Source organism: Macrotis lagotis, chromosome 5 (genome assembly GCF_037893015.1).
Source record: "Macrotis lagotis isolate mMagLag1 chromosome 5, bilby.v1.9.chrom.fasta, whole genome shotgun sequence".
NCBI classification, from domain to species: Eukaryota; Metazoa; Chordata; class Mammalia; order Peramelemorphia; family Peramelidae; genus Macrotis; species Macrotis lagotis.
In genome coordinates, this window is record NC_133662.1 from 25,902,372 (window position 1) to 25,923,886 (window position 21,515).

Genomic DNA, 21,515 nt, shown 5'->3' on the forward strand with positions numbered 1-21,515 from the left:
CAAACAAGAATTCATTAAGCATCTACTATGTGCTAGGCACTATGTTAAACACTTCCTACAAATATTATTATCTCATTTGATCCTTACAACAATCCTGGAATGGAGGTTCAACAGAGGAAATAGTAGAGGAAATAAGGCAAACAGAAGTCAAGTCCCTTGCTTAGGGTCACATGTTTGAGGTCAGATTTAGACTCAGTTCTTCCTGACAATTTCAGCAAAATAATTGATTAAAGAATATTATTTAAACCTTATATTCACATTGAAAAAATGTAGGTTAGGTGGAATAATTGATGAAACAGCTAACCACAAAGAATGCTGATATTTATATTGGGTCAATATTAACCTAGATCAGGAGGACTTATCCTTTTTTTGATGTCATAGACCCCTTTGGCAGTCTAGTGAAATCTATGGGCCCCTTCTCAGAAGAATGTTTTGGAATACATAAAATAAAATACATAGAATTTTAAAGGAAATCAAAGGTTAGTAAAAAATAAAGATGTGATTTTTTTTAATCCAAGTTTGTAGACCACTTTTCCTTAGAAATCTATCCATGAACCCTCTAAAAATTTCTGGGTTATAAGGAATTCTCTATTGATAGCATGTAGAAGTTATTCATAGGGAGAAAGATTTAACAGTACCAAGAACTTCTTAACAATTAAAGCATTCCAAAAGTGGAGGCCTCTGTTATTTCACAAAAACCATTTCTCATATTCCTGAAATGCTATGGAAAGACCTTATTCTGGAGGGTTTTTGTGACTGGTAGATGATTGTATTATAATTCTAGAACACATGTTCAATAGCAGCATTGACATTGAATAAAGGCTGCCAAATTAGGGTCAGGGTGACAAACTATACAAAAACTGATGGCATCAGTCAGGAAATCTGGCATATACATAAACTAAGATGTCCTGAGCTACCATGAATCACCATTGGTCTGAAGTCTGCCAACTTGAGCAATATTAAACAGAGAATGACATTTGCAAGAAAAAACAATCAATGTTTTGTTTTTTTCCTACCTCCCTACTATTCATTATGCATGGCAAGTACTGGGAGTGATACCTCTGCAAGAGAAAACATGGTTCAGAAAATAGCCCAAGCTTCATTCTTTACCCAATTCAGATGCAATGTTATGGTATCATTAAAAGAGCTCAGATTTAAAAAATCTTGGCAGGTATAACTGGGAGCTGATCATAGTGGAATTGGAGAACTAATTGATGTTCTATGGCAGTTATATAGCTAGAGACTATGTGTAAAGTTATTAACCAAGACATCAGGCAGATTCAGTAAACATTTATTAAGTACTTACTATATTAATCAAGTAACAAGCGTTGATTAAATTTCTACTATGTCAGTTAACTGTAGGTAAGAATTTATTAAACATTTACTAAGGTCTGTTAATTATTAGGAAGCATTTTTGAAATGCTTAACTATGTGCAAAGTAGGGGCGGCTAGGTGGCGTATGGGGCGGCTAGGTGGCGCAGTGGATAAAGCACTGGCCTTGGAGTCAGGAGTACCTGGGTTCAAATCCGGTCTCAGACATTTAATAATTACCTAGCTGTATGGCCTTGGGCAAGCCACTCAACCCCATTTGCCTTGCAAAAACAAAACAAAACAAAACAAAACAAAACAAAAAAACTATGTGCAAAGTACTAAGGCTACAAAGACAGTAAAAACAGTCCCTGTTCTCAAGGAGCTCCCAATCTAACAAAGGAGATCACATGTAAGCAACTATGTACAAGTAGGATGATACAGCTCTGTTTTAAGTTTAATTTAGAATTTGAAATATGCAGTAAAATATGAGCTTGTTTTTATATGCCTATATGGATCCATGTATGAGTTAACAATGTTCATTCAGGACAGAGCTCCAGGAGGAGCTCTAAAGTATTAGAGAAATTTACTCTGATGGTGCTAAAGCTGATGAATAGAAAATTGAGCACAGAATGAAACTGAAATCCTTAAACACAGATCTGCTGCTGACAAGCTTGCTGGCCAAATCTATTTCCTTTCTCTTACTCTGAGGATTTTTCTAGTTAAGTATCTATCCCTTCTATTCCTAAAATGGATAGTACAAGCTCATTCTGGTGTACATGGTAGATATTCAATAAATGTTTATTGGTTGATTGATGATGACAAATTTGAAAATACTTAGGAAACCTTCTGCAAAGACAAATCCAAGTTCAGATTTCTTTTCCCAATAGAGTGCTTTGGGATCAAAAATTCACATATATTTAAGATTCATGATTTTTTCTTCACTTATAACCTTTTTAGAGAAAATTCATGATTTCACAGGCAAAGCATACTCCCTATACTAATGAAGATCCACACTGAATCTGCAATTTATAACAATGGTGAAGAATTGTCTTGAAGTAGGAAAAGATTATGGGATTTGCCCAGAATCACACAGCTAATAAGTATCTGAGGGAAGTTCTAAACTCCTTGACTGCAGGTCCAATGGCCTATCCATAGTGCTCTCTAAAAATAAGCAAAATGAATTAGTTCCAGATCATATTTGAAAGCATATGCCTCATTCTATTTCACCAATATTTCACTGAAGTCATGATTAATCACTACATTGATTAGAGTTCTGATATTTGTATTTTCTTCTTTTAAAATTTTCCTTTGTTTTAGCACTTGATAAACATCAATAGACAAGAAGTTTTGCCTAGAGAAGAGAAAAAAGGAAAACTGAATCTATAGATAAATTCTATTTCCAATCTTTATACCTTGTTTTTGTTTCTTTTGTTTTTGTATAGGTAAAATTTAACATGGTTTTTCTAATACTGCTCTGCTTATCTGTGTTGCCTTTAAGATTCCATCTGTCTTTGATGCCTTTTATGTTATTTTCCTTTACAGTATTTTGCTGTTATGTAAGTTGTTCTCTTGATTCTGCTTACTTTGCTGGATGTCAGTTCTTACAAATCTTCCTCTGTTACCATGAATTCTTTCTATTTGCTATTTCTTAAAGTACAACAATATTGCCTTAATATGTTCTGCAGTTTACTAATCACAAGATAATCACTTTATTTCTTGTTCTTTGATTAAACAAAAGAAGTTGGCACAATTTTTATGTATATGAGCCCTCTCTTTTTTATTTTCTTGTGGGTATATGTTTGATTTGATGACTGGATAAAAAGGCATCTAGCTTCATTATTTTTCTAGTATTATGCCAATTTATTTCCAGAAAAAAATTAATTCATGGTTCCCTAATGATTTATTTACATCTATCTTTCCATAGACATTTCAATACTTACCCTTTTTGTCTTTTGTCATCTTTGCTGATTTGAAGTTTGAAAGATGTTATAAAATCCATCTCTTATTTTTGAATATTTGAATCATTTTTTCATATCAATGCTGACAATTTGCCATTCCTCTCTTGAAAGTTACATCTTCCTCTCTTTTGATAATTTTTATACTACACTTATTTTAGCATGTCTATATCAATTTCTTATGTAGCTTAGATATTAGACAAAGATATTTGCTATAGCAATTTTTCCCAATAACAGCTTCTCTTCTGAATCTTTTATATCATATACAATTACAACTGGGTAGCTAGGTGGCAGAGTGGATAGTGCATCTAGACTAAAATAAGGGAAACTTATCTTTCTTAGTTCAAATCTTGTCCTCAGACACTTACTAGTTGTGACCCTGGGATATTTACTTAACCCTTTTTGCCTCAGTTTTCTCATCTGTAAAATGAGCTGAAAAATGAAATGGCAAGTCACTCTAGTGCCAAAAAGAAGCCCCAAATGGGATCACAGAGAGTTGAATATGATTGAAATAACTGACTGAACAGCATCTATGCTTTATCTTTGGCAATCACTTCTATCTCTTTAACCACATTTATGCAAGACATTTCCTTCTCTCTCTCTCTCTAATTCTTATAGTATGAATTTTAACATTTACAATACATTCTCATTCAGAACCTAAAGTGATATATGGTATAAGATGTTGTTTGAAACACTATTTCTGCCTACCTACTTTCTAATTTTTCTGACAGTTATTGTTGAATAGGGAGTCCTTAACCCAGTGGTTTTCTGATTTATTCAACTCAAGGCTAATTTATTTAATTGCTTTGTAATTTCCCTTTTCTAGTCTATTACATTTATCAACTTTAAAAAATGCATTTTTACTTTTAATGCATAGTTTTAGCAATTACTTAATTTGTGGTCTTAAAATGTTATGCTCCTTTCATTTTAAATTATTGCCCTTAAGGTTCTGATTTTGCTTTTCCAGATGAATTTTTGTTGTTTTGCATCTTCAAAAGACTCTCTAATTGGTAGAATTTTAAGAATTGGTTAAAAATTTAAATAAAAAATATTAAAAGTAATTAAATTTCAATTTAAACTAGCAAATCTTTAATCACTTGCTTATTATAAGCAAAGATAACTTTCTTTTCCTACCTTGTTGAAATATTTCCTAACTCCCTCTACTGGTCACTTCCCTCACTTTCCAACCTTGAATCAAAAAGTAATATATGTGAGACCCTTTCTTGATCATGATATAGAGACTAATTATGATATTCCCCGAATACATCCTGGAGACTTTATAGAGCTGAATGATTTAGAAAAATAGAGAAAAGACTTATTCAATGATATTTTTGAGCTCAGGCCTATGGCAATGCTGCAGTTCAAAAACTAGGACAGGTAGAGAGAATATCAGAAAGAAAAGAAATGATTAATTTAATGTGCCTGAGAATGTCCCCAAAGGCAGGAAAGAAGAGAGTGAGGAAAAGTAGCTGTTTGGCTTCTTGCAAAAAATAGACAAGTTTTCTAGTGAAAAAGAAGAAATGTTTGAGATAGAGAAGTTGAAATAATAGGAATGAAAAAATGGGTGTTAAAATGAATATTTAATAAAATAAAAATTAAACTTCAATGAATCAAAAAGTATTTATTGAACAATTACAAGTACAAGGAACTATGCTAGGTATTGTAAGGTATATAAAATAAATGTGATTTGGTTCCTGCCCAGTGAGCAGCTTATCATTCATGGAAAGAGGTAAGACTTAGAAATATGAAATAATTAGGGAACAATATAAGACTAAATCATGTATTAGACTGTTACATATTCTGTAATGCAGGAGCACAGAAGAGATCAGGATGGAAGGGCAGAGTACCATAAGATAATAAATTTCAACTGAGTACGATGATACATGCTCAAAATCCCCTGTGGTTGAGATGGTGGATAATTTGAGTTTGGAAGTCCTGAGATGGAAATGGACTAAAATTGATCAGGTACATACATTAAATGTGGCACTAATATGGTGAGCCTTTAGGAGAGGCAATGAAGAGATGACTTTGTTGATAGAGTTCTGGGCCTGAAATCCTAAAGACCTGAGGTGTTTAAATTTAACTTAACTGTCTAAATGACACTGGCTAAGTCACAATCTTTGTAGCCCAAGAGACTCCCAAAGCATCCAGGCCATCACCAATAGTCCTCTTTCATATTAAATCAGGTCATGGGGTAAAATGGTTCTGAAAAGATAAGTGAGAAGGATGTCTTTGAACAATACTCTCCTTGCTATAATAAATATCATGCAAGTCATGTTACCATGTATATGATTACATGGACATCTTCAGTTATAGAGGGGAGCATCATCATCATCATCATAATCATCACCATATGCCTTAAATTATTGGAGACAGAAATGGTTAACTACTCCAGTAGTTTTGCCAAGAAATTCCACAGGCAGTATGATCTGTGAAGTCATGATGGAATGACTGAACAATAATAAATAAAAATCTAGAGAGGTATAAATTTATAGATGTGTGTGCACTTAACAGATAACCAGCCAATTATTCTAAATCTATTACAAATGCACTGAAGTACTTAAATGTTTATTTTTATATACACATATGTATGAGAATATGTATATATATATATTCATATATAAACTACTTACTCAAAAGGCATCTCAAAAACCTTATTGCAGCTTTAAATTTTATTGAGGACCACAATCTATAATTGCTAACATTTATGCAGTGTTTTAAGATTTTTTTTCAAAACACTTTACACATATCTCATTAATATTCCCAATAATCCTATCGACTAGATGCTATTATTAATCCCCTTTTATAGATGAGAAAATAGAGGTTGAGGAAACTTAAATGACTTTCCCAGTATCACATAACTAATAAATATCTGGTACAGGATATAAACTCAGGTTCTCATAAGTTCACCTCCTCTTTCCCTAGTATCACTTAGTTGCCTCCTGCCTCAACATATACATCAATACTCCATCAATACATCAAAGTACCCATAATGAATGAAAGAAAGCACACTGTCCACTGATTTAGAGGGCATCTTAGTAATTCTTTTTGATCTCATGTATTCATAGAATCGAAATAACTGAATTTCATATTGAGAAGGAACCTCAGTAGTCGTTAATGTCAATACATGAAAGGAACCCTCACAAAAACAGGTGACAAGAGGTCATCCAGCCTCTGATTGAAGACCTCTGAGTGGCAATCCACCTCCTCCTGAGGCACTTTTGGGGAGTTCTTATTGTCACAGAGTACATGTTATTATTAAGCCTAAATAGACCTCTAAGGAACTTCCAAATTAAGTCATCAACAAAATCATCTCTTCATTACCTAAATCAGTGTCTTGTTGTTGCAGATGTAGTTCAGTCATTTGGGGTTTTCTTGGTAGAGATACTAAAGTAGATTACCATTTTCTTCTCCAGATTATTTTGCAAGTGATGAAACTAGGGTAAGCAGAGTTAAGCAGATTTTGGCTATTAAGAGAGCTATCCTCTATCATTCTTGTCCATGTCTTTGCTTAAAAGTCTCCATCATAATATACCTCTGCTTCTTTTACTATTCTAGGATTACCTTTCAATATCCATACAGACTTTCTATTATTCTTAAATATTACTTCATGTCTAGCCTTTCTTAGACATACATGTCTTTGGTGCTTCTTCCGGTCCTCTGTTGATTCTCTCCAATTCATCTTATTTGCATAGTTGTTTGCATATTGTCTTCACCAACAGCAGTTCCTTGAGAAAAGGAACTGGTTTTTTTTTAACTGTCCTTTGTATTCCTAACATTTGGCACTGTACCTGCTACTTGATAAATGTTTGTTGATCATCTTCTTTTAAACTACTTCATGTACACAAGTCACCATTTCTGACATGTGGCAAGTACTTAAACTCATATGTATCTTCTCATTCATTGTCCTTTGAATCATTTATAATTTTTGTTCTTTAGAGAACATATAATTTAACCAAAAAATTAATTTGAAAGGTAAAAGTTTGAAATTTTGACTTCCATAAAGGATATATTTCTTGATCATAGGGATGGCAATGGAGGCATCCCTGAATTCTTGGGAGATAACCTCTTCATGCCATATAACCTGGAAAATTTCAGACTCCCCTACCTTGTAGATCTCAGCTGGAATAGAATAATTACCAGGTCCTTTGACACTTGAAAAGAGCCTAATGGAATTCATAAACCTCTTCTTTAATTGGAACTTCAGCTAGGGACTGTTTGACTTCAACTCGAGGTAAACAGTCATTGGCTTCTGCATTGATTGATGATAGGCTGTTAAGAACACTATGGAAGTGTTCAACCCATCTCTCTAGGATTAAGTGCCTATCATTAATCAATATGGTTCCATCAGCACTGAGTAATTGAAATGCCCCATATGTCTTTGGTCCATAAATAGCTTTCAGGGCATCATAAAAGCATTTTGGTTTGTTAACTCTGCATAAAATTGAATTTCATCTGCCTTCTTACTGAGCCAAGAATCATGTATCCCTCTAAGTTTCACTTGGACTTTACTTTTAATGGAATTAAATGCTGCCTTCTTAGAAATGGATTAACTATCCTGCTAGTAAACCTTGTGGAGTTCTCATTTTTCATTTAGCAGCTACTGTATTTCCCCATCATTTTCCTCAAACCAATCTTGGTGTTTGGGAGGCTTCAAAAGAAAGTATGGGAGAGAAGAGGTATTAGTTTGACCACCAATGTAAAGGTCTACAGAGCTGTTGTGTTGACCTCATTGCTATATGCCTGTGAAACCTGGATAGTCTACCAGAGCCACATCAGAAAACTGAATCACTTCAATTTAAATTGTCTTAGGAAGATTTTGAAGATCACCTGGCAGAAGAAGATAGTCACTGAGGTCCTTTCTCAAACTAAATTGCCAAGCATCCTAATATTACTATAGACAGGGCAGCTATGATAGTCTGGACATGTTAGAATAACAGATGTATGCTTGTCAAAAAAAGTATTTTATGAAGAACTTATACAGGGCAAGTGCTCATAAGGGGATCAGAAGAAGCACTGCCAAGACACCTTGAAGGTTTCATCGAAGAACTTTAGAATTGATTGCATAGCATGGAAGACACTGGCACAGGACTGTCCAGTATGGCATGCCTTCATCAGTGAGGATGCTATCCTTTATGAGGAAGGCAGAATTAAAGCAGCTCAAAGGAAAATGATATGCCTAAGTTTAGAGTACCAACCCCAGGGGTTCCCGTGGACTATTTGTATCCAGCTCTGGTAGAGAATTCTGAATTCATATTGGTCTGCTCAGTCACAGTTGAACACACAGTAATTTGTCTCAAACATAGTGATGCCATTTTGGTCTTCTTCGATAACATAGGACAAGAACCATTTCTTGATCACTAGTATTTAGTTGAGAGTAGTAAGATAAAAAGCACCATGTTAATGAGTTGTGAATTTGCTTAAATATAGTTTGTTAGAATTATATCACATCTATGTTCGTGATGAAGCACTACTCTGCTTTAAGAAATGACAAGAGGTATGATTTCAGGAAAATCTGGAAAGACTTATATCAACTGATGCAAAGTAAAATGAACAGAATCAGGAGAATATTGTATGCAGAAATAGCAACAATGTAACAAGGTTTAAATGTCAAGATTTAGCTACTCTAATCAATACAATGATCTAAGGCAATTCCAGAGGATTCATGACTAAAAATGAGATCCACCTCCAGAGAGAAAATTAACCTCTATGAAACCTGAGTGTAGACTGAAGAATACTTTTTTCACTTTATTTTTGTTACTTTAAAAAGTGGCTAATATGGAATAGGTTTTGCATGACTTTACATATATAATTTATGCCATATTACTTGTTTCCTCAATGGTTAAGGGAAGGGAGATGGAGAGAATTTGGAACTCAAAATTTAAAACATGAATGTTAAATAAGTTATATTGAAGTGCTTTAACAAGATCAACTCTTATTTAGCACCTTCTCTGGAACTTGAAGATGAAAAGCTATGACAGAAGACTATTCTAGGTTTTTGATGCAACCTACATAAAGAAATAGAGTTGGTAAAGAATTCAGAACAATATGATGAAATATCCCATTGCTTTTAGCAAATAAATTATGGTTTCTTTGGGGGTCCAGAGAGAATAGAGAAATACATATTTCTCTATTCATATCATTCCCTACATGCTCTATAAATAGGCTATTTTGTATTGAACTAGTCACCACAGTCAAGGAAAAAAATAGGTCACATGTAGAGAACTTAGGTGTTCTTATACCTTACTGAAGGAAATCTTTACATTGAGTAGAGTTCTCTAGAAGGCTGGAGATGAGATAGGATGCACTTCAAGTCTGTTTCTTGAGTTAGAGAGCTACACCCTTTATCTGAGTCTTAGCAGTGCAGAAATCTGTTCTCTCAATATCAGCTAGTGAAGGAAAGGGGAAAAAGGAGGAAGCTTCCCCAATGTCCTAGTGATCAGGAATTATAGTACAACAGATCCAGTGGAAGCATCAAGGATGATTTAGTTAGAGGCTCACTGTCTCATTTAATTTGGTAAGGGTTGACTGATTACTTCCAGAAGTGTTATGAACACTGGACCACCAAAATGGGTTGGTAGCAATCCAGAAGTAGTATTGGCACCAAAGATGAATTATTCTCCACCAACTACCACTATGATCTATGATCTCAGAGCAGTCGAGGAATAGGAGTGGAATATAAGTATGTCTAGGGACTAGTGTAAGTGTTTGGCAGGGGTACCAGTACCCAGGACAGATCACCAATTTTTCCTTTTTATGCATCAAAAATACCCCAAATCCCCAAAATCTGACTTATTGCAGTGTACTTTCATTTTTCTAGTTTTTAGGGATCCAGGAGAATTAATTGGACAGACTATCAGGCTAAGATAAGGAGACTCATTCTTATTTCTTCTTGAAATGCACAGATTCATTATCTGTAGGAATTAGGGCACTCTAAAATCTTTCTTTATTTGTGCTGAAATGGGCATTCTCACAGTTTTAGAAATAGGGAGAGATGTTCCCTTGAAACTTAGGAATAAATTGAATCTTGTTTAATCATTTTCAATCCTGCCCGATTCTCTGTGAACTTATTTGAGGTTTTCTTGACAAAGATACTGGAGTGGTTTACCATTTCCTTCTCTAGTTCATTTTGCAGTTAAGGAAACTGAGGTAAACAAGATTAAGTGACTTGCCCAGGGTCACACATCTAGCAAGCATCTGAAGTCAGATTTGAACTCAGGAAGACAAATTTTTCTGACTTGGGGAGAATCCTAATGCCCTTTGCCCCAAAGAACTTAGAACTTTCCCTTGGAATTCTGTACTTGAATATATACTTAAATTGTGTAAGGAGGTAAAGTATATGTCAATAAACATTCTCTCACAGTGATATTACTTTATTTTTATTTGTAGAGGAAGGATAAAAATCACAACTACAAAAAATCCTAAATAGGGACGGCTAGGTGGCATAGTAGATAAACCACCGGCCTTGGAGTCAGGAGTACCTGGGTTCAAATCTGGTCTCAGACACTTAGCTGTGTGGCCTTGGGCAAGCCACGTAACCACATTTGCCTTGCAAAAAAACCTAAAAAAAATCCTAAATAGCAAATGACCTTATTATATACATTGTAGCAATGTATATAATGAAATATAATGACATGTAATAATAGCTAAAATTTTGCTAATCCTAACATATATGTTTTATCTGTAATAGCATGTTATATGAAGGAAAGGTAAGGTAAAATGTCTGTAACCACTAATATTGTCTCTGTAATAGTCAGTGCCATGATCAGCAGCTTTATGGAAGCTGGCTAGTTCACCTCTGTTGTAACAATAATAGATGACTGCATTTCTGGATAGTATTGATGTATGAATATCATGGCATCTTTTCCCTGCTGTTCTAATTGTCAGAGAAGCAGGTAAGAGAGTGTACGTGTCTACCAGTCCCTTCTCTGGTTTTATAGCAATACCATCTTTACCTAGGAAGAGGACAGTGTTCCAGAAACCAAAGTATCACAGAATTTATTAAATCCTGCCTTATCTACTATGCCACCTAGCTGTTCCTATTTAGGATAACCTTCAAAGCCCATTGTCACTTAACTGGAAAATGAAGGAACAAGTGAGTACATGTGCCAACTTGCAACATTACAGATGAGTTTAACCCTTAACTACATGGCTCAACTTTTTCATTTAACTAACATTGTGTGATCTCATAGACTGCTGGAGTTTTGTTTTGCTTTGCTTTGTTTTACAAAAGATATGCATGTAGGGATTAGAATCTTTATTTTCAATTAGGATATTTATTTGTAGGACTCATCAAAACTGCAACAGACAACTTTGTTGTATGCTGCATTCACTGCCATTTTGTCTTAGGATTTTGAAAGTAAATTTCAATATTTTAGAAAACACCAACTGCGTTTCAGTATATTTTTTACATTGTTCTCCTATTGACATTAATACCAGGTTGCCAACAAACTTTCAAATAGAGTGTATAGAGTTGCAATCAGATATGCAAAGTCAAAGAAAAACTTATTCTAGTGTCTTTATTAGAATTCTTTAAGTTGTACTCGTCTAGACAAAAATGTCTGACATTTCACAAACATGCCCTGTTCTGAAGTATGTATATTTGTGAGCAACTTTTTTTCCCTGTATGAAGCCTACAAAAAAGTAGGCTTTCTGAATAACTGAAAATATTCTTCTCATTGCTACAACCTCTATCAAGCCAGTTAAAAGATGTACTGGTACTGAAAAAGCAGGCTCAGTATTCACATTAAAAATGGCATGCTCTTATTTTTTTTTAAATTAAATGATTATTATTCTAATTATTCTTATTATACTTTACTAAATTATTACATTTTATTATTGGTAATATTGCTTACATTGAGTCATAAATGTTAAATTCTATATGCAGCCCTTGACAAGCTTTTGGATCAATGTGATCCAAAAAAGCCACAAGACTGAATATCAAATAGAGGGCAAACTTGATAAGAGCCCAGAACAGAAGCTTGTGTGTGTGTGTGTGTGTGTGTGTGTGTGTGTGTGTGTGTGTGTATATATATATATATATATATATTATTGTTGCATGAATCAAAAGTTTTTAAAAGCCAAATGACACAAAAAAGTCAAATGGGATTTCAAATATTCGGTAAGTACACAGAGAAACCTAGCAATAGTAGAAATAGCAAAACTCTAGTAAATGGAGATTTTAGTGTCAAAGATCACAGATTGTATGTCATTGGGAAGGCTGCTTAGCATTTTTACTTAAGCTTCCCTTCTGTATAACTCAGGTACTGGCCACAATTGAATGTTTCTGAATTTCTCCCCCATAACCCCACACATTTATATAAGTTTTCAAACTTACAAAATATATTCTCAAAAGCATCCCAGTGAGATAGTTGTGTAAAATAAACATTTTTCAGATGAGGAAATTGTGGCTCAGGAAAGATTAAGTGATTCTTAAAGAACCAGACAGCTATTAAGTGTCAGAGTTGGAATTTTATACTTAATCTTTCCTGCCATCAAGCATTACACAGTGCTATTCATTTATATGCCTTTTCATATGTTCTGCTGCAAACTTTTGTCGCAAAAGACTGGAACAATCAAATGATACTCTTTGTGAGTATGTACTTCATAAAGAGTAAAAAAAAAGATTAAAAAAAGTTGGATATAAATAACTCAAAAAATTCATCAGTGAAATAAAATTTTATTGATTTTATGCTTTCCCACCAGTTTCTCAAAGTATCATTACCTCCCCTCCCAAAGTCATCCCATATAACAATATTTTAAAGGAAAAAAAGAGGAGAGTCAAAATAAGAAAGAATGAGTGGCCAAACTACACTGCTGGACTGCATGTCAGATCTGGCACTCTACAAAAAAGTATGAGGTGATAGAGTTGCATCAAAAAGAATTTTTATATGTGCATACATACATATATGCATAAGCATACACACACATACATACATATGTTTGTGAGCAATGTTCCACACCAGGAGATTTCTCACCTCTGCAAAGTAGTAAGGTGGGAGTATCTTCTTAAATTTCTCCTTTATAACCATGTTTATTCTTTTTAATTCAATATCATTATTCCATTTTTAAGTAGCTTTAAACAAAAAAAGTCTGTATTCAAGTTCAAGGGAAAATAAATTATTATTATTATTATTATTATATTATATATTTTCTCTTGTTAGATTCTAGCAGCTCTTTTGTTTATTTCTATTTCTTTCTTAAACTTCAAATGCTTTCATCAAAGTGTTACAACCTTTAGTTCAGTCCTCTCAGTTCCTTCTGCCTTCATATGTCTCCTAGTTTTGATCAGAGACCAAAGCCAGCTCATAATGGTAGTTCAAATTTTAGGGCAATTTAAAGCAAATATTTCTGCAGCTCTTTCTTTTGACACTCAAAAATGACTCACAAAGAGAAGCCTTGCTTTTAAAAAATCCATTGGTTTAACATAAGATGACTGTTAAATGTGTCAAAACACTTTTAAGAGACACTTGTTCCATCCAGAGTGGCTATTTACTCAAACTAGGTTATCGACAAATCACCCTGAAACTTTTAGTTCAAACAGTGGTATTTTTGTCCCTGTGAAATGTAATGTTCTCTCCTCCCTCCTCCTGATTTTAAAGTAAAAAAAAAACTAACCACAAGATATTTCCCTTGACATCCAGCTTCAAATCAGTGATGAGCAATAGGAATTCAAATTTTTTAAGGTATAAATATGAGATTCCACAATTTCCACTAATTTTTAGTCACATTTCTGAACTATGAAGATACAATGTACAGGCATTCCTCATCTTATTAAGCAATACTGTATGTCCTTTGCAGATACTGGATTTCTTACAAATTGAAGGCTTGTCACTATCCTGCATCAATCAAGTCAATCAGTGGCATTTTCCCAACAGCACATGTTCACATTGTGCTGCTGGGTCACACTTTGATAAGCCTTACAACATTTCAAACTTTTTTATGATTATATCTGTTATGGTGGTCTGTGATCTTTGAGATACCACAAATCATGCTCATATAAGACAGTGAACTTTATTGATAAATGCTATATGTATGTGTCTTTCTAGTCTCTGAGACGCAACAATATTGAAACTGGGTCAATTAATAACCATCAATGGCCTCTAAATATTTAAGTAAAAGGAAGAATAAATTGATGTAGCAAATGTCATTGTTGTCTTATTTTTAAAAATTACTTCAATTATATCAGCCTTCAGCCACAACCACCCTGGTCAGTCAGCAGCCATCAATAGCAAGGAAATACTCTCCACTAGCAAAAAGATTATGACTCATTTAAGGCTCAGCTGATGGTTAGCATTTTTCTTTTAGCAATAAAGTATTGCTTAATTAAGGTATGTATATTGTTTTGGGGGTTTATTTTTAGCCATAATACTACTGCCTAATTAATAGATAACTCTTAAGTACAAATATAAATTTCATATACACTTAGAAACCTAAAAATTAGTACCGCTGACTGTATTGTGACATTTGCTTTTGGAACCAAACCCACACTAACTTTGAGGTTTACCTATACAGAGATCTAATCAGAAACCAGCAAGACCTTGACTCCTATTTCTCACAAATACAGTTTCTGTGGCCCTGAGCAAGGCACAATTTCTCAGTTTTCTAGGTTAAAAGTATAAAGCATTTGACTCACAATACTTCTGAGTGTAGCTGAACCAGATTAAAATGTAAAATAAATAAAATAAATGAAAACAAAATAAATAAAAATTTTAAAAATTTCTCAAAGACATAAAGAAATAAACATTTATAAAATTTCCCCAAAGACATTAAAAAATAAAAATGAAGGGAGGGTAATTTATAGGATAAATTTAGGTACTAGTTAATTGGATTTTTAATTAATTGAGGTTTTTATACTATATTTATTAAAAGTCTGATACCAAATTTTCCTTTATGACAAATATCTGCTAGTGCAGTATTTTTATGGTTGTATAAAATGACAGAAGAAAGTAGTTATATATCTATTTAAATGTATTTATGTATTTGTTTATGTGATATTGGATTGATTTCATATTTATTGAATACATATTTTATTTATATATCGATTGAGTGCATCTATACATTGAACATATATAATGTATAGACATATATTCAGTCAATTGATCATCAATTTAATCAATTGATTGAATATAATAATCCATATAAACATCAGTTCAAAAAATCAATATATGAATTTGTGAGTGTGTATACATATATGTATATATATATATGTATATCAATTCAAATAGAGATAGAGATGGAGACAGGAACAGAGATAAACATAGAGAGAGAAAGAGATATCATTGTAGATTTTGGATGAAGAGGAGAATTGTTGATAGAGGGAATTCCTGATTAGAAAATTCTCTATTGGGATTAACACCTATCTTCAACAGTGCTTTAGAACACTATCTGAAGTGAGGTATATAGGAGAAGTCATAGGTAAAGATGAATCTAATTCTTCCTGAAAAAGGCCAGTACTTTTTCCATTATGCCAAATTTACATAAGTTAATTATTCCAGAATAGAAATGAGTATAAATTTGATTCATCTTTAACACCTATCCAATTTCATATCTCAGTTAACAAGATATGAAAGGTCATAGAGATACATATGTAAAAAGACACTTCCTTTATAAGGTGATCTCATTATAAGGAACCTAAAAATGATATATTTGGAAATTTCTAGAAGATAATCAAGGAAAAGTTATAAAGATGTACCTGCTATACTGAGTGGCACAGTAGACAGAGCACCAGCGCTGGAGTCAGGAGGACCTGAGTTCAAATTTGACCTCAGACACTTAATAATTACCTAGCTGTGTGACTTTCAGCAAGTCACTTAATCCCATTGCTTTGTAAAAAGTCAAAAAAAAAAGGTTATGCATCTGCTAGCCAGTGAGTGACCTTTAAACAGTCCATTCTGAAAAGAGAATCCTTGATTTTTATCATTAATATGTAAAATCAGTATTTTAAATAAGGATACCAGCAATTTGTTTCAGGAGGGAAGCTGTTTTATGGGACATCTACTGAATGTTTTCTGGATTGAGTACTTCTGAAATTTGAATGTTTCATGATTCCTAACTTCTTCTGTCAGATATCTTTAAGAAACAGCTCTTCTGAGAGTCCCCAGTATTATTTCCCTATGGACTCTTCAACTTACCCCATTCACCATTAGTTTACTTAGATATCTTTTTATAAATTTAAACCCATCCAATGCCTAGCTAAAGAAACCTATTTAGTCCAAAGGTCAATTGTTGTATCTTGTTGATGACAGTTTCAACCTCAAGGACTGTGGTACTCTCTTCTGTAACATGTTTTTCTTTTGTGAATATTAAAAGTAATAGTCTTGTTAAATCCATGACTATTTTTCATCTTTTGGGGAACAAGAACCGCATTGAAGTTGAGATAGAAGTTTCCTATAATTAGCTGTGTGACACTAGGTAAGGCACTTAACCATAAGAGCAAGTCTACTTTTATAAAATGGGAATTAATATCTGCCCTGTTCACCTCATGATTGTGAGTTTCAGATGAGAAAATAGATATGATGCATTTCATAATGATAATGTCTATATAAATGGAAGGTATTCAGTTGTCATCACTAATTCTGTCATAGAATATACCAATTGTCAGCCCTGGAGGTTTTTAGGTATAAAAATACACAAATGTTAGTAATTCTGCACGATAAATGGGAGTTAGGCTGAAGTTGTTGGCTTCTCTTTTTCCTCCGTCACCAGTGTGACCATAGGAAAGTCATATAGCTTCTCTAAGCCAAAGTTTCTTCTTCTGTAAACATAAGTGGATTTAACTAAATGGTCTCTAAAGCCAAAATTCATGGACTCTTCCATCTTTTGATGTCCCTTACATTTGGGGATGTGGTATAGCCAGCTCCTCCAGAGATTGCTAAATTTTTTAAATGAACATTTATACCTCAGAAATGAGCACATAATATGGGGTCTGATTTGTTATTTTGTTTATTCTCCAGATTTAGGGAAGTGATGGAGAAAATGTTAATGATGTAAATTAAAATGTGTCTTCCATGCAGTTTGGGGAAGGGGAGGGGAAATCTGTTAAACACCAGCACTCCCCTGTTTACATCTTCATGTTTATATAGTTTAGTTTTCATTCTTTTCTTTTTGGATATTGCATGGCACTGAGGTTAAGTGACTTGCCCAAGGACACAGAGCTAGGTAATTATTAAGTGTCTGAGACTGGATTTGAACTCAGGTCCTTCTGACTCCAGGACCAGTGCTGTATTCATCATGCAACCTAGTTACCCCTAGTTATAATTCTTATATTGTCATGTTGGCAATAGCAATAACAGGGGAAGTACAACCATTTACCAGATGCAGAGCAATACCATAATAAAATATTATGTGAAAGATCTATATTTTAGCATTATGAAAAACTCTTTTCATCAATGCAGATTTCCCCACTACACTATCTCAATCCCCATTTATAGCTTAGTATAAAAGTCCTTGGGCTTGAGATTTGATAGTGGAAGTATTATTTTCCTTCTTGGCTGTACTCCTGACTCTCATGATTCCCACCATAACTCAGATGAAATAAGTTTCTGCCCAGTGGATCCCTTTTTCCCTTAGTGAGTTCCTTCCAAGGTCTCCATTTTGGAAATGGGTCAAGACCAGTTATGGTTCGTTCTCTTTCCAGATGTGCTTTTGATTTTCCCAGTTCTAATTAGCATTCACCAACCTCTCCTCTTCTTCTCTTCTCCTTTTCAATATCTTTTTTAGGTTTTTGCAAGGCAATGGGGTTATGTGGCTTGCCCAAGGCCACACAGCTAGGTAATTATTAAGTGACTGAGGCCGGATTTGAACTCAGGTACTCCTGACTCCAGGGCCGGTGCTCTATCCACTGTACCACCTAGTTGCCCCTCAATATCTTTTTAATTATTGTTTTTCCCTAGTAGAATAAAAAATTGAAGGCAGGAACTACCTTTCTTTTGATTTGTATTTGTATCCTCAGACCTTAGCAAAGTGCCTAGAACATATAATACTTGTTGGTTACCAATTTTCATATTAAAAACATCTTTTTTAGTTTCTACAGAAATTTTTTTTTTAGTTTTTTTGCCAGGCAATGGGATTAAGTGGCTTGCCTAAGGCCACACAGCTAGGTAATTGTGAAGTGTCTGAGGTTAAATTTGAACTCAGGTACTCCTGACTCCAGGGCCAGTGCTCTATCCACTGCGCCACCTAGCTGCCCCCTTACAGAAATTTTAAGAAATGTTTTTTTCCTAATCTAAAAACTCTTTCTGGGGACTTGAGCTCTTAGAAAAGTAGTTAGGTCTGAAAAAAAAGTCTTTCTTTAAGTAAACTTGACAAAGTTATCTCTTATCAAGATAATCTTGGTTGATTCTTGTCCTCCTTTATCCAAGAAAACCAAAAAACATTACCATGTTTGAGACATGTTGTCCAACGGTGGCTGATCAGACCAATATGAGCTCAGAATGCTCTACCACAGGTTTGGCATGTGAATACCTGTGGTGAATTCTCTAAACTTACATATGTCAAGTTTCCTTTGAGCTGCTTCAATTCTGCCCTTCTCATAGACTGTAGCACCCCCACTGATAAGGGCATGCCGTGCTGGGTGGTCCTGTGCCAGTTTTTCCTATGCTGTACAGTCAATTTTAAAGTTCTTCAGTGAGATCTTTGAGGGGTCTCAGTAGTGCTTCTTTAGATCCCCTTGTGTGACTTCTTCATAAAATAGGTTTTTGGGCAAGTGTACATCTGGCATTCTAACAATGTGCTATCTCATCATAGTTGCACTCCCTGTAATAATATTGGAATGCTTGGCAATTCAGCTGAGGAAAGGACCTCAATTTCTGGTATCTTCTTCTGCCAGGTGATCTTCAGAATCTTCCTAAGACAATTTAAATGGAAGCGATTCAATTTCCTGACATGGTGCTGGTAGATTGTCCAGGTTTCACAAGTATATAGTAATGAGGTCAGCACAACGGCTCTGTATACCTACAGTTTGGTAGTCAGTCTAATACCACTTCTTTCCCAAACTTTCTTTCAGAACCTCCCAGATACTAACCAGCTCTGGTAATGCATGTGTCAACCTCATTGTCAATGTGTACCTCCCTGGAAAGGACACTGCCAAGGTAATTGAACTTGGCAACAGTACTCAAAACTTCTCCATTTGCTATAATTGATGGTTCCACATATGGATGGTGTGGTGCTGGCTGATGGAGCATCTGTGTTTCCTTGGTATTAATTGTTATACCAAAATTAGCACAAGCAACAGAGAATTGATCCATACTGTCAGAGGTCTGTATACAATATTTGTAGATATGACCAAGGACTGTGATACTATCTGTCATTAGGCTTTATGGAAAATTATGTCAAAATTTGATTTCCCAGAGAAGTTCATCAGTATTGCACATCAATTTCATGACGACAGGCACGCCTGGGTTCTGGATAGTGGACGATGCTCTGGAGAGTTCCCAGTCACCAATGGAGTGAAACAAAAATGTGTCCTTGCTCCCATACTTTTTTAGCATGAAGTTTTCAGCTATGTTATCAAACACTTTTAATAAGAATGAACTTGACCTTAAGGTTAGTTACCACACTGATGGCAAATTCTTCAATTTGAAAAGGCTACAAGCCAAGACCAAAGTAGAGGGAGTGTTGGTGCATGATTGTCTATTTGCAGATGATTGCTTACTCAATGCAGCCTCTGAAGCTGAGATGTAGCAAACTATGGATCAAACTAATCTTACTCCTCTCCGGAAAGCCTATCCAGTGACTTACCAACCCATTCCCCAAAGAAAAATATCCTCCTTTCATTCAGAAAAGATTAGTATATGAATCTGAAGGGAGCAGTACCATTAAATCCTGGAGGAAAGTGATCCAGGAGAGAATTAAGTACTTCAGGTTGAAAATTGATGATTGTTCCACTGTTCAGGATTGTTAACCTCAAACTGTATTTATACATATCCTGACAAGATTCCTATGAATTCCTCTAATTGTCTTGGTAGAGGGGCTTTGTCCAACAGGTTGGGCTTTGGGAGTGGGAAGGTTTTGCCCATTTGGATATCTCTTTAAAGTAGGAGATGCTTGGATTTAGAATGTTTAAATGAATAAAATATTGTTTCTGAAAGACATGCCTAAAATGAAGAGTACCATATAAATATTTTTCTTCAAAAGAACTAATTGACAAATACTTAAATACTTACTATGTCTACCCAGAATTTAGGGGTCCTTCCTCTTGTTCTCTTGGCAAGGAAATCCCTAGCAAACCTAACTCTTTCCCTTGCTCTTGCCACATGACAAACTCACTTCTTCTCTGAATATACATTCTTTTGATGCCTTATTTCAAATATGTACAGTTAACTAGCACCAATTATGCAATTTTTGTAATTTTTTTAGGTAATAAGGGTTAAATGACTTGTCCTGGGTCACACAGCTAGTAAGTATCTGAGGCTATATTTGAACTCAGGTCCTCCTGATTCCAGTCTACTGTACCACCTAACTGTCCCTATACAATTCCTTATTATCCTCTGTTTGCCTTTAACTTCAAATCTTTGTAGACCATGATAATTTATTATTCATGACCACAGAGTATCATAAGAGTAATAATGATATTACCAATATGGACCTTTGTTCATGAAGTAAAAGTTTTGGATCACTAAAAGCATAACACCATTTCCCAAAGTCAATCCATATCTTTTTTGTCTCAGTTCTGATCCCAACTTATATTTTTTAGGTTTTTGCAAGGCAATGGGGTTAAGTGGCTTGCCCAAGGCCACACAACTAGGCAATTATTAAGTGTCTGAGGCCAGATTTGAACTGAGGTTCTCCTGACTCCAGGGTCAATGCTCTATCCACTGCACCACCTAGTTGCCTCCAACTAATTTCTATGCATAGTATCTGTCTAAGAGGTATATATTGATGGAATAACTCAATGTATTAAAAAAATATTCCATTGGAGAAATACCATTCAATGTATGTATGTATGTAATTTTATAGTGATAGCCATCTATTATATTAGTCTTGGTCCTAGGTCCTCTTCTTTTCTTTCTATTTTTTCTCCTAGTGACCTCATTAGGCCCCCTATGATCAATTATAATCTCCAAGAAGATGACTCCTAAATCTATATAAGCAGCCCTAATATCTCCCCAGAACTCTAGTCCTACATTAATAACTGCTTGCTTATTATATACACCTGACTCTTCCATGGGAGTCTTAAGATCACCCATGTTAAAACTTTGTCCCCAGATCTGTCTTTTCCCAAATTTTACTATTTCTGTTGTGAAGTCA

At 34.5% G+C, this 21,515-nt stretch overlaps 1 protein-coding gene and 2 pseudogenes across 1 annotated transcript in view; 1 reads left to right on the forward strand and 2 right to left on the reverse strand.

Annotated features, from left to right (window-relative positions):
• LOC141487737 (transmembrane protein 179B-like) overlaps positions 1–12,291 on the forward strand; it is a 19,256-nt pseudogene extending 6,965 nt beyond the window's left edge.
• The window catches only part of LOC141523704 (cytidine deaminase pseudogene), a 33,308-nt pseudogene extending 17,899 nt beyond the window's left edge, over positions 1–15,409 (reverse strand).
• The window catches only part of RCAN2 (regulator of calcineurin 2), a 304,597-nt gene that overhangs the window by 174,120 nt on the left and 108,962 nt on the right, over positions 1–21,515 (reverse strand). The gene's annotated exons all lie outside the window — the stretch shown is intronic.